Here is an 18,284-nt window from a genome sequence, read left to right on the forward strand (position 1 = left end):
TTGCCATCTGTAATAGTCTTTTGTAAACCAGGCATACAGACAAGAAATGCAGTTGCAAGTTATGGATTAATGTCAAAAGACTACTAAATATGGGGGGTGGCTAGCCCAAAGAAGATGGTCACTTATTCTCTTCTTTCCTACCTACCTACTGAGATAAATATATTTCTTTATATGTTAAGTGCCAATATTAAATATTTTATGCTGAATAACTATCAATTGAATGACAAAGGAACAGGATGAGATGCTAGCGTATTTCAAAATGGTGCCTACAGATGAAAATCTACTTAGCCTGTTCAGACATCTCTCCCTGCTTTTATCAGAAACTGGACTGACCCTTACACAACAAGCCATGTGTGTAAACTCCTTTGTGGCTGAGATTGTAACTCTAACATCAACGGTACAGTTACAATACTTGGACACCAACTAATCCACAAGAAATCCGCTAGACCGCTGAGTTCCTCTGTACAATCTGAATAAAATCTTTTTGTACAGAGAAACTCAGCGGTCTAGCGGATTTCTTGTGGATCAACAGTACAGTTGTTGCAGGAGGTAATATCCACTAACATGTTTGGAGAAAGAAATGCAATCAGGGTTTAAGACTCATGCAATTAATTGAAAAAATTTCAAAAATAGGACAAGTCATATCAATGTGTGAATAGCAGGATCCCTAAAAAATTGTAGGCTTCAAACTGCATTGTTTTGCTGTATATTTATTATAGAAAGTAATACAATTACCAGAACACCTTTCTTGAGTACTGAGTGCATTCAAAGAGGTGCCTCAATTCATAGACCCCACCACCACCACCATAGGCAGGTATTTTCTCATGGTCATGCAATCATTGAAAACAAATGACTAGCTTATTCAGTACAATCAATCAAACAAGTAGATTCATTGAGGTAATTTCCATCTGCATTTCTTGGCAGATTACTCATAGCTAATATTTAAACTGTGGTAAACAATGCTTCTCTTCAAAAAGGAGCTGAGGGGATGGGTTACCACACCTCATTGATGTAGCCAACATTATTAGTGGCAGAGAAGGTGAGAGAGAAGGATATTTTTGTGGTACACAATTGAGAACCAAGACTTTCTGGAGGATGCAAAACTACTGCTGGAAGCTTCAGATGATGAGGGTGATGAAGTAGAGGGGCTAAGAACAAACAATGAAATGGAATGGAAGTACACAAATAAAAAATGAAAGCAACCTCTTACTTCATACAAGTCACCATCTGTTAACAAGCAAACATGTTCAAAAATACCACCCATCATGGGCTGTATTGAGTGAGGTTCCCCAGTCTTTCATCTCTGCTTCTATGCCTTCTTAATCAAGACAACAAACATTGCCAAAGAGAAGCTGAGTCCTTTACACAAGAGAATGAAATATACCAACAATTTCCCAAACAAGGACCCATAAACTCAAGGAAATCACTGTAATTCCATACCACACAGGAGATGTTGAGCCCACCCAGTGGTAAAGCATGGTTGGAGATTTTCTTGGTATCTCTGAATTTAGCTAATGACATATGGTTGCCTCACAGCAAGAGGTTCTCTGGTTCGATTCCCAGATAGGATACCTCCTGTGTGGAGTCTGCATATCCTCCCTGTGTTTGCATGGGTTTCCTCTGGGTGCTCTGGTTTCTTCCCACATCCCAAAGACTTGCAGTAGGTGGATTGCACATTCTAACTTGACCCTAGGTGTGCGTGTGTGTGGGAGTGTGTGGTACAGATGAACTACCTCAGCAGGGCTGGTCACCCGACATGTAAACCTTGGCTCTAGATGATTGTCATTGTTGAAGTGACACCCCGACCCCATGTGCAAAAAAAATGAGAAAGGGGGGGGGGTTGAGGATGGATGGATATGTTTGTCTGGCAGAGGCCTTAAGAAGCTTGATAAAAGTACAACAGAAGGTTGAACTTCATATTATTTTTACTGGGATGGATTTATTGACATATTCTTTTGTACTGAAGTGTCTTTAGGATGTTCTTTAATTGTGTACCTAGTACTGATATTAACCTGTTGTTTTCTCTGTTTTATTAATTTTTTACAGTGTTAAGATGTGTTGCTATGTTTTGTTTAATAACCACATACCAGTAGTTTTAAAATACTTGGTATAGTTGTGCATCCAAATGATCTTTAGATCTTAGCCATGGCAGGTGTGGTGTTTTCCAACTTAGAATGTATAGACTGCAATACATGCTGGCCAAGAAAATATCTTTGTTAAAATAATCCAGACTTTTTCTTAGTTTATGTTATAGCTGTACATCAGATGCCACAATTTGACATGTGTGATTTTTTTTTTGTCTTCCTTAGGGAACTGAGGAGGGTTTTTCCATTTTTAATTTTATTTTATTCTCTCTAAGTTCTGCTTCTGTATGCTGGATATGGGTTCTCTATCTCCCTATGGAAAGGCAAATCTGGCCTATAGGTTGTTTTATATGTTGGTTTTGCTTTTCTCCTTTGTTTAGAGCCATCATAAGAACACACCATTGAACTTCTCAGGATGGCAATATGTTGTATGAAACACTGACGAATTCGGCACCAGGAACAAAACCACTTCAAGATTACATGTAGAAAACTTCTTTATTCAATAAAATAAATGAGTGGATAAGCGCTTTCACGCACCGAAAGTGCGCTTCCTCAGATCTTCACAATTAAAACAATGAACTCACCTAGTATATATACTCAGTAGCAATTCAATCAAGCATCTAATTAAGTAATTATTCAATTAATTGATTCATCTTGATTCAGTGCAAAGATTCACTTTATACACAGGAAGGCAGTATAAAACAGCTCTAGTCAGCTTCTCTTTATGTTTCTTATATTCATATATAGAATGCATCCGTAGATAAATAGTCAATAAATAAAAATAGATAAAAATAAATATATATTCATATAATTCATATAATTTATATAATTTATATCTAGTGATAGAACATATTTTTAAATGATCAAATAATCAGATAAACAAATCCATTCAGTTAAAACTGTTCTAATAAATATATACATATATGAATATATCTAAATAAATAAAGAGTAAATAAATCTCATATAATAATCTATAATGAAGTATAAATATATGTGATAAAAATCTATGTTACAAAAATGTATCAAAAATGTATATTATAAATTGTATGTATATGTAAGGTAAGCTTCTCATTTAGACATATATATATATAAAGAGTATAAAAAGTATGTCATGATCAATTATGTGTAGTGGCAATATTTTTCATATGTTGGTAGTCATGATGAACTATGTGTCTATGCAACCAACATATACCTTTATATATATATACTTATCAAAATCCATGTCCATATATCTATGTAAAAATATATAAAATGTATAAAAATGTATAGAAATGGAATGTATAAAAATATAGGTATGTAGAAATCTTTTTATAAATATATATATATATATATATATATATATATATATATATATATATATACAAACATATATCAAGTATGTAGTTCATATATTTTTTTTATTATATGATATATACACATATAAATGTAGATCTTGTGTATATATATATATAAACACAAATATAAATGAATGAATAAATAGAATGAATGATTTGTTTAAATAGGTATTTTTATATATAAAATGTTAAAATCAACCATTAAAATACTAGAGTGTGTTTTAAGCATACTTGTATGGGGGCAATATGTCATGATAAAAATATATATATATATATATATATATAACAAGTTGATATGTAAACATAAATATATATCTACAAGACTTAAAGCTAAGGAACATAAACATGACATAATTATATGTATGTACATGAAAACAACACAAGGATGCTTTATTTGTATATCCTACTGTCTAGTACTGGTTTGATGCAAATGCTCTGATTCAGACCTGGATGTAAGTGAGCACCCAATCTTAGAATCCATGATAATTCCACATTTGCCAAAATATTCATGTTGTTGCCCCATCTCTTGTTCAATTCTATTAGTTGTAGTACTCTAAATTTGAAACTGTGCTGCCTGTATTCAAGTATATGTTTGGCTAAAGCATTCTTGTCATTATTTTTCTTTATTTCATATATATGATTGTATATTCTTTGCTTAAACTTTCTCTTGGTTAAGCCAACATAGAATGCTTCACATTTTGTACATGTCGCTAGATAGACCAAATTCATGGAGTTACAGCTTGCATAGAACCTGGGTTTAAATATGAAATCCATTTTGGGATGTTTATATGTTTGTTCATTGGTAATATATCTACACATACTACATCTAGTCCATGGAAAAGTTCCAATAGTGTTAAGATGTAAATGTTTGTTTAAATTTCCTTTACCTTCCTTGAAACATAATAATCTTTTTAAATTGGGGGAATTCTTAAAAAGAAATTTCGGATATTCACCTATTATATTCCATGTTGTTTCATCTATAATCAAGAGCTTCCAGTTCTGTTTAATTATATTTTTAGATCTAAATTATCATTGGTATATTGCATCATATATGCTACTCTATTGTAGGTATTAAGAGACGTCCCTTCCTTAATTTCAAATCTAGTATGAGATATCCTATGTCTCATTGTCAATTCATTCGTGAGATCATGTGTCGAAAACACTTCTTTTCTTATTTCATGCACCATTTTCATGTTATAACCTCTTTCTGAAAACAATCCTTCCATCTTGTCTATTTCATCTTTAAGTACTTGTTCATTTGCACATAGCCTCCCTGCTCTGATAAGCTGACTCTTTACTATACCTGGAAACACGTATCTAGGATGCATACTGTTATAATGTAAGAGATTGTTTACCCAACATGCTTTCCTGTATAAGCTGGTTTCTATTATATTTCCTTTTATTATTATATTGATATCCAAAAAACTAATGTTAGTGTAAGACCATTCCATGGTGAATCTTAAAAACTGAGTGGTAGATTCCAAGTCTGATAAAAACATTTCAAATTCATCAATAGTGCCTTCCCATAGAATCAAAATATCATCTACAAACCTCTTATACATTTTTATGTTATTAATATATCTTATTTCATTAAATAAATGATTCCTCTCCCAATTGAAGACAACCAAATTCGCGTAGGTGTTAGCTACGGGGGTGCCCATGGCTACTCCCCATTGCTGTAGATAATATTTATCTTTAAATATAAACACATTGTTTTCAAGTACTGTTTGTAACAGAAGGTGTATTAAAATCTGTTCATTGGTATCAAAATCTGTATTGCAATTAAGAACTTCCATTATAGCTTGCAAACCCTCTTCATTAGGTATACTGGTGAAGAGGTTTTTTGCATCTAGGGTTATCAGGACACATTTACTCAGAGTGTTTGTATTGTTTTCATTGAATCTATGAATGTCTTCTAAAAGATGATATGTGTCTTTCAGAATAGAGGGAATAGAGTTTACTATAGGTCTTAATATAGTCTCCAAGTATGTAGATATATTGCAGGTGACCCATCCCCTTCCTGAAACAATCGGGCGCATTGGGAGTGGAAAAATTCCCTTATGTACCTTCGGTAAACCTTTCATGGAAGGTATTAATGGTAAATCAATCAATAAAAACTCATATAGCTCTTTGTCTACTTGTCTGCACATAAGAAGATCATAGATGTTATCATGTACTTTCTGTATAATCCTTTGTATTTCAGTAATGGATATAACTATATATGTTTTAGTGTCATTCAACAGTGTATACATATTCCTATCATATTCAGTTGTGTCCATTAAAATTATAGCGCCTCCTTTATCTGCTGGTTTTATTGTTAACATATCATCTTGTGTTAATTTGGCAAGTGAGGCTACTTCAGAACTAGTCATATTATAATATCTATTCTTCTTAGTAAGATGCTTGTTGTTCTGCATGTAATATTTATAGAAATCATCCTCGCAAATTCTAGTAAAACATTCCACATTACTGGGTAAAGGGGGAGTAAAATTACTTTTCTTTTTCAAAGGTACATTACTAACAGCTTCAAAAGACTTTATACTTGAACTAAAATACAGTTTAAGAGCTACCGATCTAGCAAATAACCTTAGTTCAGTTAGTGTATTGCTCAACTTACTTCTTTGGGAAGGTATAAAACCTAGCCCTTTATTTAACAAAATTAAGTCATTTTCATTGATTCCTCTAGTAGAAAAATCATATACTAAGGTATTTAGTTCCTTACATTCTTCCTCTGTCCGTGTGTCTCCTCGGAGAATTTCCTTTTCCTGGGACCTTTGCTTGGTGAGCGACCTCTTGTAAAATAAGTTTGTTTGATGGGATATGGTAAAAAACGTGAGTCGTCTGGGTTCGTGTTGTTACGTCGAACAAGCTGTTCTGTATCTTTATTTAGGATTCCCAGTCCTTGTTGATTTGGAGGTGGGGTTGACGTTTCAGCATCCACTGTATTACCATCCCATACATTTGGTTTAACTGTTCCTTTGGATTGTGTGATGTTAGAAGCCCTTTCTCCTGCTCTGACATCCGTTGGTGTGCTCGTTGCATCAAGTCTCGATTCCATTCTGTTGTTCGTGCGTCTCATCTGCGTCGTGGCGTCATCGGCTCTTCCTTCTGCCTCTTCGGCTACCCCTGGTCTTGTATGCTCGTGTGGTCTCGGCCATACGAAGATGTTGCCGTTAGAGAAATCATTGTGATCACGGCATAATTTTTTCTGCTTTGTTAATTTTAGTTTCTCACTATACACATTAATTTGGGATTGCAGGTTCTCTAATTTTCTGGAACAATGATTACTGGATATATATCGCTCAAAGATGTCCTTACGTAGCGCCTCAACCTTTTTCTCTAGCGCTATTTCATTGGGCAAAAAATAGTCCAATATTAAATTCATATAACTGAAGCCAAGATTGATGTTGAGATCTTGCCACTTCTTAAGGAGAATCGGATGTTGTTCTCCGTAAGTAGGCATGCAAAGTACTCTCATTCCTCGAGGAATTATTTTAAAGTGTATACAAGCCTCTAAGTGCTTGCGCTGCTAAGAGTATCTTTGCAGCCTATACATATCGTTCTCAAGTTCTCTTAACATTGTATTGAACTCAGTCATGTTATTCATTTCAGTATTTACAGTAGATGTTTCTGTAGATACCTGCAAATCAAGTTGTAGTAATGGGTTCTCATCCGAATGTATGAGACGTTCCCAAACTTGTTGATTCCCTCTGACAACCGGAGTATAGTCCAACTCTACTGTTACATTTTCCATGGTGTGGTTCTACCGGTAAACAGGCTGAAAAGTTAGTAAAAAATATATATACCGGATAGTGCCAATGGAATCCTCAGTCAAAAAGAAGAAGCAAAATGTTGTATGAAACACTGACGAATTCGGCACCAGGAACAAAACCACTTCAAGATTACATGTAGAAAACTTCTTTATTCAATAAAATAAACGAGTGGATAAGCGCTTTCACGCACCGAAAGTGCGCTTCCTCAGATCTTCACAATTAAAACAATGAACTCGCCTAGTATATATACTCAGTAGCAATTTAATCAAGCATCTAATTAAGTAATTATTCAATTAATTGATTCATCTTGATTCAGTGCAAAGATTCACTTTATACACAGGAAGGCAGTATAAAACAGTTCTAGTCAGCTTCTCTTTATGTTTCTTATATTCATATATAGAATGCATCCGTAGATAAATAGTCAATAAATAAAAATAGATAAAAATAAATATATATTCATATAATTCATATAATTTATATAATTTCTATCTAGTGATAGAACATATTTTTAAATGATCAAATAATCAGATAAACAAATCCATTCAGTTAAAACTGTTCTAATAAATATATACATATATGAATATATCTAAATAAATAAAGAGTAAATAAATCTCATATAATAATCTATAATGAAGTATAAATATATGTGATAAAAATCTATGTTACAAAAATGTATCAAAAATGTATATTATAAATTGTATGTATATGTAAGGTAAGCTTCTCATTTAGACATATATATATATATATATATATAAAAAGTATAAAAAGTATGTCATGATCAATTATGTGTAGTGGCAATATTTTTCATATGTTGGTAGTCATGATGAACTATGTGTCTATGCGACCAACATATACCTTTATATATATATACTTATCAAAATCCATGTCCATATATCTATGTAAAAATATATAAAAATGTATAAAAATGTATAAAAATGTATAGAAATGGAATGTATAAAAATATAGGTATGTAGAAATCTTTTTATAAATATATATATATATATATATATATACAAACATATATCAAGTATGTAGTTCATATATTTTTTTTTATTATATGATATATACACATATAAATGTAGATCTTGTGTATATATATATAAACACAAATATAAATGAATGAATAAATAGAATGAATGATTTGTTTAAATAGGTATTTTTATATATAAAATGTTAAAATCAACCATTAAAATACTAGAGTGTGTTTAAGCATACTTGTATGGGGACAATATGTCATGATAAAAATATATATATATATATATATATATATATAACAAGTTGATATGTAAACATAAATATATATCTACAGACTTAAAGCTAAGGAACATAAACATGACATAATTATATGTATGTACATGAAAACAACACAAGGATGCTTTATTTGTATATCCTACTGTCTAGTACTGGTTTGATGCAAATGCTCTGATTCAGACCTGGATGTAAGTGAGCACCCAATCTTAGAATCCATGATAATTCCACATTTGCCAAAATATTCATGTTGTTGCCCCATCTCTTGTTCAATTCTATTAGTTGTAGTACTCTAAATTTGAAACTGTGCTCCCTGTATTCAAGTATATGTTTGGCTAAAGCATTCTTGTCATTATTTTTCTTTATTTCTTTATTATTTTTATTAATTTTTTACAGTGTTAAGATGTGTTGCTATGTTTTGTTTAATAACCACATACCAGTAGTTTTAAAATACTTGGTATAGTTGTGCATCCAAATGATCTTTAGATCTTAGCCATGGCAGGTGTGGTGTTTTCCAACTTAGAATGTATAGACTGCAATACATGCTGGCCAAGAAAATATCTTTGTTAAAATAATCCAGACTTTTTCTTAGTTTATGTTATAGCTGTACATCAGATGCCACAATTTGACATGTGTGATTTTTTTTTTGTCTTCCTTAGGGAACTGAGGAGGGTTTTTCCATTTTTAATTTTATTTTATTCTCTCTAAGTTCTGCTTCTGTATGCTGGATATGGGTTCTCTATCTCCCTATGGAAAGGCAAATCTGGCCTATAGGTTGTTTTATATGTTGGTTTTGCTTTTCTCCTTTGTTTAGAGCCATCATAAGAACACACCATTGAACTTCTCAGGATGGCAATAGTGAGGTAACTGCAGTTTTTATGCTGGGAAGTAAGTAGATGCTGTAAACTTTGACTGCCCGAAAATTAAAGCTTTAGTGGAAACACTAATATATTTTTCTCCTCTTGCAGCTAATGCTTGCCTTGACAAAGATTTCTCTATTTTTAATACAATATAGTAGAAACATGAACTACAATCATTGCCTTTATATTCTGCCTTGCATTTAATGCTTACTTTTAAAAACGTTCCCTGTCCTCTATACAATGCTCTGATTTCACACTTAATTTATCACTTCACTAAATCGGCCTTCAGCACTCAAATTCTTCAGACTGGTAAGTCACCTTGGAATTCTAGGTGCAGATTATTGTTTTTCCTTTTCACTACCACTTGTGTCAACACCGCTTACCAGTATTTAAACCCTGCCTTTGAGGTTAAGGGTATTACCATTATCCCATCTGGAGACTCATCTCCTGTATATAAATGTTTCTTTGTTTCTACCACTTGGGGGAATAACTGAAAACTTTTTTTCAAATAGAAATTATGTCTTACTTTGGCTCATGCAGACTTACTGTTGACATTTAACATTGATTCATTGAGAATCATATCACCCTTTTGTTCCTATTTCCATTAGAGATATATCTTACTTTGGACACTGGTAAATGCAGACATAGCCAAAAAAAATTAAGTGAATCCTTTACATTCTGCATCATTCAAAACCAAGAACCAGAAATCAAGACCAAGTAGATAATCCTGGAGGCTCCAGGATTATCTACATTCTGCATCATTGCAAATATTTAAAGACTAAGGTAATAATACCATATTTATGCCTGTAAAGTGTCTACTAGTGTGCCTCAAGCATCAGTCTTGGAACCCTTGCTCAGTTCTACACAAATTATTTAAAAGCCTAAATTTTGCAGGTAACTTAGAAGTATATATTTATAATCACTATCTATCCAATGTAAGATCCTGAGATGCATATGATATTTTAACTCTCTCCATTTCAAGCATAAACAACTTTACATCAACTTCTCACTTTGAGATATGTGACAGGCATAACAGCATCTCATAGAAATTGTTAGTCCTGTATTAGAAAAATATGTATTAATGCGTGTATTAGCAATATGCTTAGTGCATTTAGAGCTTAAAAAGGGTTAACACACTTATTCTATTTCATACTACATAAATCTGTTCAAACTGCAGTTGCTTTCTGACCTTGTACTGTTAGTTAAAATCTTGCTTGTGCCTTACAAATTTACTGAGAAGCAGGTGATTTCTGCTTGCATTAGGAAAATAATGAATAGAACAATACTACTTATATGAAACTTAGACAAGAAGTTCCGCTGTGCCATGAGAAAATACACAGCTGTAGAAGTTACAGATAATTAGTACAAAGCCTGCTTGAAAATATGAACTGCAATCAGCATTTGCTTGTATCTGAATTACAAAAGTACCTTGAAATGTAACACTGTACAATAGACGCTTGTAAACGGATTAATAGTCACCAAGGCCAGGTTGTTTTTCTGAAAAGTTTCTCACAAATCTAGTCATGTCAGCAGAAAATCTGGAGTAACATCTGCTGTAGAACAATGCTGAAAGTTGTGTTTGATTAAGTCAGCTTAGAAGGCCATGTCTTGTAAAATAGTAAAAGAATGAACATACTTCCTGTTAGTAGTTAGACAAATCCTTGTATTAGCATGTTTTGTCTCCTTGCTGCAAGTAAATTAAAGTGCCTTAACTGAACCTTACATGTATTGGTCTTTGAAGTTTTTTCCTTTGACAGATTGGTCCTTCGGACCGGAAACCTTCACTTCACTTTGGATCAGATAGGCCAGGTGGCTTGAAACTGTACAGGGAAGAAACCACATTGGTTCTTCTTATTTGAAAAGTCCTCCGACTGAATTGTCGTACAAAAGAGGCCAGCCACTTTCTGATCTGCGACTGAAGGACGGGTTTACTCGAACCAGGTAATCAATCACGAAGGCTCAGATAAGGTGAATCTACCTTCTTTTTCTGTTTTAGATCAGGGGCTAGATTTGTATTTGTTCTGTTAAGACTTTATTTTTAAGTCAGGGACTGAAAGATTACTGTCTTGTCATAGATCAGGGAAACAGAGCAGGTAGGCAGTCATTCTGAAGAGACTATAAAAATATCCATGGTACCATGTTAAAAATAAGGTGTTACATAACGATTGAAAGGGTAGAACAAAATGGGTAATAATTGTACAAAAAGGTCCCAAAATCCGCCCTTAACCGAAGACGCGAAATACATGCAGTCACAGCGTGCTGATAATATTAAATACTACTCAAAATGGGTTAATAAGTATGAATTTGATGGTAAACTAGAAAAATCCTCACTTGTCAAACTTGTCAAACAGCTTAAAACCGATTCTAGAAGTCGGGTAAAAAAGCAACGTCAATTAGGAATTCCTCAGGCACACAGGTGGATTGAGGAAGTAAACCGAAGGGAACAAAAGAGTAATAATTCAAAAGCAATGTTTTTAGATAAGGAGGACAATAACTTAGTAATAGCGTCAGCCCCTCCGCCTCCCTTACCAGAATATGAGGCAAGTGAACAAATTAGTACACCCCAGCGATATCCTACTGTCACTGTGAGTAGAGACACTACAAAAGCGAAACTGTTTATTAGAGATCCCGTCGAGACCAGGTCTCGAACATGGGCAGGAAACTCAAAAGGGGACATTGAGTTATATCAAATGGGTAGAAATTCATGATTTATGGGTGAAGAAGAAATATGCCCACTTATAGAAGTGCCTAATCCTCAGGCAGGGAAAGAAGGTCAGGACCCAACTATTCTAGTGTATAGACCCTGGACTCCGGAAGACATCCGGAAAGCCACTGAGGGAATTCCCCATTCAAAAGTTAATTTTAGAAAGTTCTTAGAAGATTTGCAAGGAATGAGGCTGAGTTATAATTTAAACAGAGAAGAGGTAGAAAAAGTAGTCAGACAAATTGTGGGACCAGATTGGCACATGATTAGTGGCGACTGGAATCCCTGTGACATTGCGCTCAGGCCCCTCCCACATAGCAGCGCAGAGTTAGACAACATAGCGAAAGGTCTTACAGACCAAATCTCTGAGAAATGGAAGCCTAGGGCAGACTGGACTTACATTAATCAATGCATCCAACAGGAAGGTGAAGCTATTGACCAATATTATGCCAGACTATTAGAATGTTTTAATAACCACTGTGGAATGCAGGTTCCTGAAGATCAGACACACAATTCCCCATATGAGCAGCAGTTAAATAATGCATTTTTGAAAGGCAGTATTGCACCTATAAGCAGCTTTATTACAAAACACATGGTAGATCATCGTACAAGCAGGTTACAGTCATTGCTTGAATATGCTAGGCATGCCGAAAGGCATTTTCATAGCAAAAAGAAAAAGAAAGCCCAAGTATTTTCTGTAGAAGATGGAGCAGAAGTATATGTAGTACAGTCCAGGAAAAAGGGCAAGAAAAATGCCCAGGGGAACAAACAATCTGATCAACGATCAGAAGACTTTGAAGGGCGAAAGAAAGGGGGTGAATGTTTTAAATGCGGTAAGAAAGGGATTGCAACAAAAACAAGAATGCAACCACGGAGGATAAGGAGGGTGAGGACTGACTATATGGTAGTCAGGAATCACTAGAAGGGAATATCAAAGAAATGACAAATGAGTATGTGATAGAGGGAGTAGAGAATGTGACAGAAGAAATAGAGGAAGTGCAAGAAGTCAAGGATAGCGAAGAAAATGAAATATTGGATTTGGCTTTATTGAGCTTAGAGCTCTATTTAGCAGACACAAAACCAGAAGTTACACACCTGGTGGAAGGGAGGGAAGTCAGATTCTTGTGTGACTCAGGGGCATCACAGACCCTGGTACATTCCTCCAAACTGCCAGAGAATTCAGAGTCACCTGATTACATATTAGTGAAAGCAGCTAATGGACAGCTGTATCCGGAGCCCCTCTCCCATAATATTGTGATAACTGATCCTGTTTCAGGATTGACCCAGAAAAGCAAAATTGTTGTATCTGCAAAATGCCCTGTAAACCTCTTGGGCAGATACCTTATGCAGCTATTTGGTATAGCAGTAGTTCAGACTATGCAGGGTATGGAAGCACAGGGACAAGTTGATACCTTTGCAGTGCAATCGTAGGGTGAAATATTTTATTGGTACAGCCAGGACTTGGTTACGACTGGTCCAGGGGTGGTGACCGAGGAGTTGATGAACATAGCCATCAGCAAGTTCCCCTCCCTTGACATTGATAAACAGCATTTGTTGCACTGTACTCTGTATTATTGTAATACACCAGGACCTGATAAGGAATATGAGCAAGAATTGTTTAGAAATTGTGCAAACAGATTGGTATTACATAATCTCTACTCGGACACAGAAGGGAACAGTGTAGCCAGCTGTTCATTGCCCCAGGAGTTCTTTGCACTCTATAAATCTAATCGATTACCACATGTTAGCTTAACTAAGGACAAGAATGTAAAATGGGTAGACTTAGGAGAAAAAGTCACAAGATGGGAAAAACAGACAGAGTTAGAACTGTCAGAACAGGGAATACAAATTCAGAAGCTGAATTGGATAACTCAGACCCACCCAGCTGTACACTTGCAGTCTAGCAAGGACAGCTGATTGGCAATCTTATTGAAGGATGAAGAGAATGCCTTACATAATATACCAGAAAATCTCTGGTCAACAGGAAAATCAGATGTAGGACTTATTCATAAAGCGGGACCAGTTACTATTACACCAAAGTCAGCATTTAGACCACAAAAGAGACAGTATCCCTTAAGAAAAGATGCAGAGGTAGGAATCAAACCTATTATAGCAGCTTTACTTAAGAAAGGGGTGGTGGTGGAATCTCCTGATTCACCATGTAACACACCCTTATTTCCTGTTAAAAATGCAAATGGAGAGTGGCGTATGGTCCAAGATTTACAAGCTGTAAATGGCGCAGTAATACCAAGGGCACCTACGGTGCCAGACCCACACACCCTGTTGAATGATTTAAAACCTCAACTGAAATATTTTTCTGTGGTAGATCTCAGCAATGCGTTCTTTTCGATACCGATACACCCTGACAGCCAGCATTGGTTTGCATTCACATTTCACGGGAAAAGGTATACATATACATGACTACCACAGGGGTATCGTGAAAGTCCAACAATATTCTCACAAGAAATGGCAAGCAACTTGGCGGGATTTACCCCACCAAGAGGTAGTCAGAGTTTGCTTTATGTTGACGATATCCTGCTGGCGTCCCCCACCCAGCAAGACTGTAAAGAAGATACCGGAGTGCTATTACAATTTTTAGCCACTGAAGGACATAAAGTAAACAAAAATAAACTGCAGCTTTGGAAAAAACAAGTTAAATACCTAGGATATGTAACATCCAAGGAAGGTAGGACATTAGATGAGGACAGAAAAATAGCGATTTTATAAGCACCAAAACCCACTACCAAGAAGGAAATGATGTTCTTCCTGAGTACGACTAATTTTTGTCGGAGTTGGATTCCAAACTATGCCTTGGAATCTGCACCGTTGACCAACCTGATTTATAAAAAGCCTATGGCAGCACAGGATTTGATACAATGGACACCAGAAGCAGAATCTGCTTTCTGCAAACTGAAACAGTTAATAGCGTCCTCATTAGTTTTGGGATTACCAAACTATCATAAACATTTTTTCCAAACTGTAGATTGTAAGCAAGGTTATATAACATCAGTGTTAACACAGCAGCATGGGGACAAGCAACGCCCTATTGCTTATTATTCATCACAACTGGACCCAGTGGCACGGCCTTTACCTCACTGTGTACAAGCAGTAGTTGCAGCTGCAATGGCAGTACAGGCTTCGGCCTCAGTAGTGTTGTTCCACCCCCTCACATTGAGAGTGCCTCATGCAGTCTCAATTATTTTATTACAAGAGAAGGTAGCATATCTTTCCCCTGCTAGGCATCTTTCCTGTATAACTATATTGTTAAGCCAACCTCATATGACAATTGAACGATGTACAACTTTGAACCCTTCTACCTTGCTCCCAACCCCTGCAGATGGCACACCACACAGCTGCCTGCAGGTGATTGAACAAAAGACACTGCCTAGAAAAGATCTTACAAATGTTCCCTTGGATGATGCCGAGGTGACATACTACATGGACGGCTCATGCAAAAGGGGTCCTGCAGGAAAGAACCTAGTAGGATATGCAGTAGTTTCTGACACAGACATCATAGAAGCGAAAACTTTACCACATACTTTATCTGCACAGGCAAAATAATTGATTACCTTGACACAGGCATGTACCTTAGCAAAGGGTAAATGTGTAAACATTTTTACTGACAGCCAGTATGCTTTTTCTACTGTACATGTTTTTGCGCAACAGTGGAAAAATCGAGGAATGATAACATCTACTGGCAAACTAATCAATCATGCACAGTTTATTTTAGATCTTTTAGAATCTATTCAGTTACCTCAGAAAGTAGCTATTTGTAAATGCACAGCTCATACCAAGCAACAAGACAGGATTTCAAAAGGTAATGCGAGAGCTGATACAGCTGCAAAGCAGGCAGCTTCAGAAGTATTTCTTTTGAATGAGGAACTACAACCCTCTGAGATTTTAGACTTAGAAATGTTAAAGACAATGCAAACACTTACTATGCAAACTGAAAAACAAAGATGGGTAAAACGAGGAGCAATTTTCGAAAAGGGGCTGTACAACTCCAAGGAAGGGAAACCGATATTGCCATCTAATTTGTTTAGATATGCAGCTTTGTTGAATCATGGGCAGTGCCATGTCTCAACAGGGGGGATGGTACAGGTGGTGAACCAAGTGTTCACGATGTATGGATTTACAAACTACTCTAAAAAACTTTGTTCGTTATGCCACATCTGTAATAAAGATCATGCACAAGGGGCATTAAAGCCCAAGTAAGGGAGTTTCCCTACACCACCGTATCCGTTTCATACTATCTGTATGGATTTCATAGAGTTGAATAAATGAGAAAATAAGAAGTATTGTCTTGTCATTGTAGATATGTTTTCCAGATGGGTGGAAGCCTTTCCGACTAAAAATCCAGACGCTACGACTGTGGCCAAAGCACTTGTTAAAGAAATCACCCCTAGATTCGGCATTCTGGAAAGGATCTACAGTGACAATGGCACACACTTCGTGAATCAGACCATACAGCAGTTAAGTAAACATTTTTGTATTTCTCTAAAGAATCATTGTGCATATCACCCACAATCAACAGGGCTAGTAGAGAGGCATAATGGGATTTTAAAGAGTAAGCTAAGAAAATTAATGACAGAAACACAAAGAAACTGGGTGCACTGTCTGCCCCTGGCACTGCTGAGCATGAGAACTGTTCCAAATGCAAAAGGATTGACTCCTTTTGAAAAGCTCTTTGGAAGGGCTTACTATATACCTCAGTGGAAATCTCTCATGCCCGCAGACCAGGAAGCTGACAGTACATTAGCAGAGTATATGCGTAATTTGTTAAATTCTAAACATTTGTTGCAGTTAAATTCTGTTTCAGATAAAAAACTAACCAGACCATCAGAAGTGACAGTGCCCCCTGGAGCGTGGATCTGGCTGAAGATAGTTAAGAAGAAAAATTGGGTGTCTCCGAAGTGGGAAGGTCCATATCAAGTGCTTTTATCAACACGCACTGCAGTCAAAATTGTGGAGCGTGCCTCCTGGATCCACTTGATGCACTGTAAATTAGTTAAAATCTTTGAACTGGACAAAAATCTTGTTACATGCCAAGAGCAAAAATGATAGAGTCCAGAAGAAACAGGAATGCAGAACAACCCTTTCCTCAGAAGTATTGCATAATCATCCTGTTAACTGTATTTGTGACAATAATCTTTTTGTTGTGGCCTTTTCTTTTCCCAGCCACACAGACTGAACTGAATAAACGTGAAGCGTTACTCATAAACTGGCATCCAAACTTTAACACTTACCAGGCAATTAAATATGTGTATGCTGAGACTTTCAATGTTTTGAATTGCTGGATTTGCACAGCTTTGCCGACAGCATACGGGGGGTTATTAATGACTATAGTCCCCCTAGGGGTCAATGAGACCGGGTGGAACTTGATTTAAGATACCTCAACCATTACAGCACAAGATAAAATAGCATTGAAAGTAGATCTTTATTGTAATACAAACTATGATTCATTTCTTGGATTGATGCTCAAAACACTTGATGAAATAAAACATAATTCTGTTCTTTATAAACAGCAATCTATAATTGATAGAAAAATGTTTCATGCAGGGCGAGTGTATATTCATAGCAAGGTTACTACTAAAGTAGAGGACTGTTATTTTCTGTGTGGCAGAAAGGCATACAAATGGTTACCTGAGAATTGGTCCGGCAGTTGTTTTTTGGGTTACCTGGTTCCGGCCATACGACACACTGCAGTTTTGCCTCATGGGAAAATTTAACAAGCAACCTGTAAACCCAGTGGAACAAATTGATGCACAATGGAAAGACCATCACTCTCTAGGTAAAGGACTGACACACATGGACTTGAGTGATAGCGTTATATCGTGGGCAGGCATATTACCAGCATATGGAGCAGTGAAATCGATCTGGGAGCTGAGAAAACTGTCAAAACTTCTCGAAGTAATGAGCAACATAACTTTATCTGCTCTCAAATTGGTGACTGATGAACTGAATGCTATGAGAACTGTAGTGCTCCAAAACCGTATGGCTCTTGACTTCACCCTAGCGGTGAGAGGTGGTACGTGCGCTTTAATCCAAGAAGAATGCTGTTCGTATATTGCTGACCATAAACACGAGATAGACAATCATCTTGAGGTAATTCAGCAAGTGTCAGCCATGACCAAACCCCCAAACCCACTGATGGACTTTTTCCAGAAATGGTTTGGGGGGTGGGTACCATCCTAATGAACATCCTGATTGCCATTTGTGTAGGTATGCTCCTACTGGGAGTATGTGTTTGTTGCAGTATGCCCCTGCATGAAAAGACTGAT

The sequence above is a fragment of the Protopterus annectens genome, chromosome 8.part1, assembly GCF_019279795.1.
Source record: "Protopterus annectens isolate FY-2018-M chromosome 8.part1, PAN1.0, whole genome shotgun sequence".
In the NCBI taxonomy this organism is placed as follows: domain Eukaryota; kingdom Metazoa; phylum Chordata; order Ceratodontiformes; family Protopteridae; genus Protopterus; species Protopterus annectens.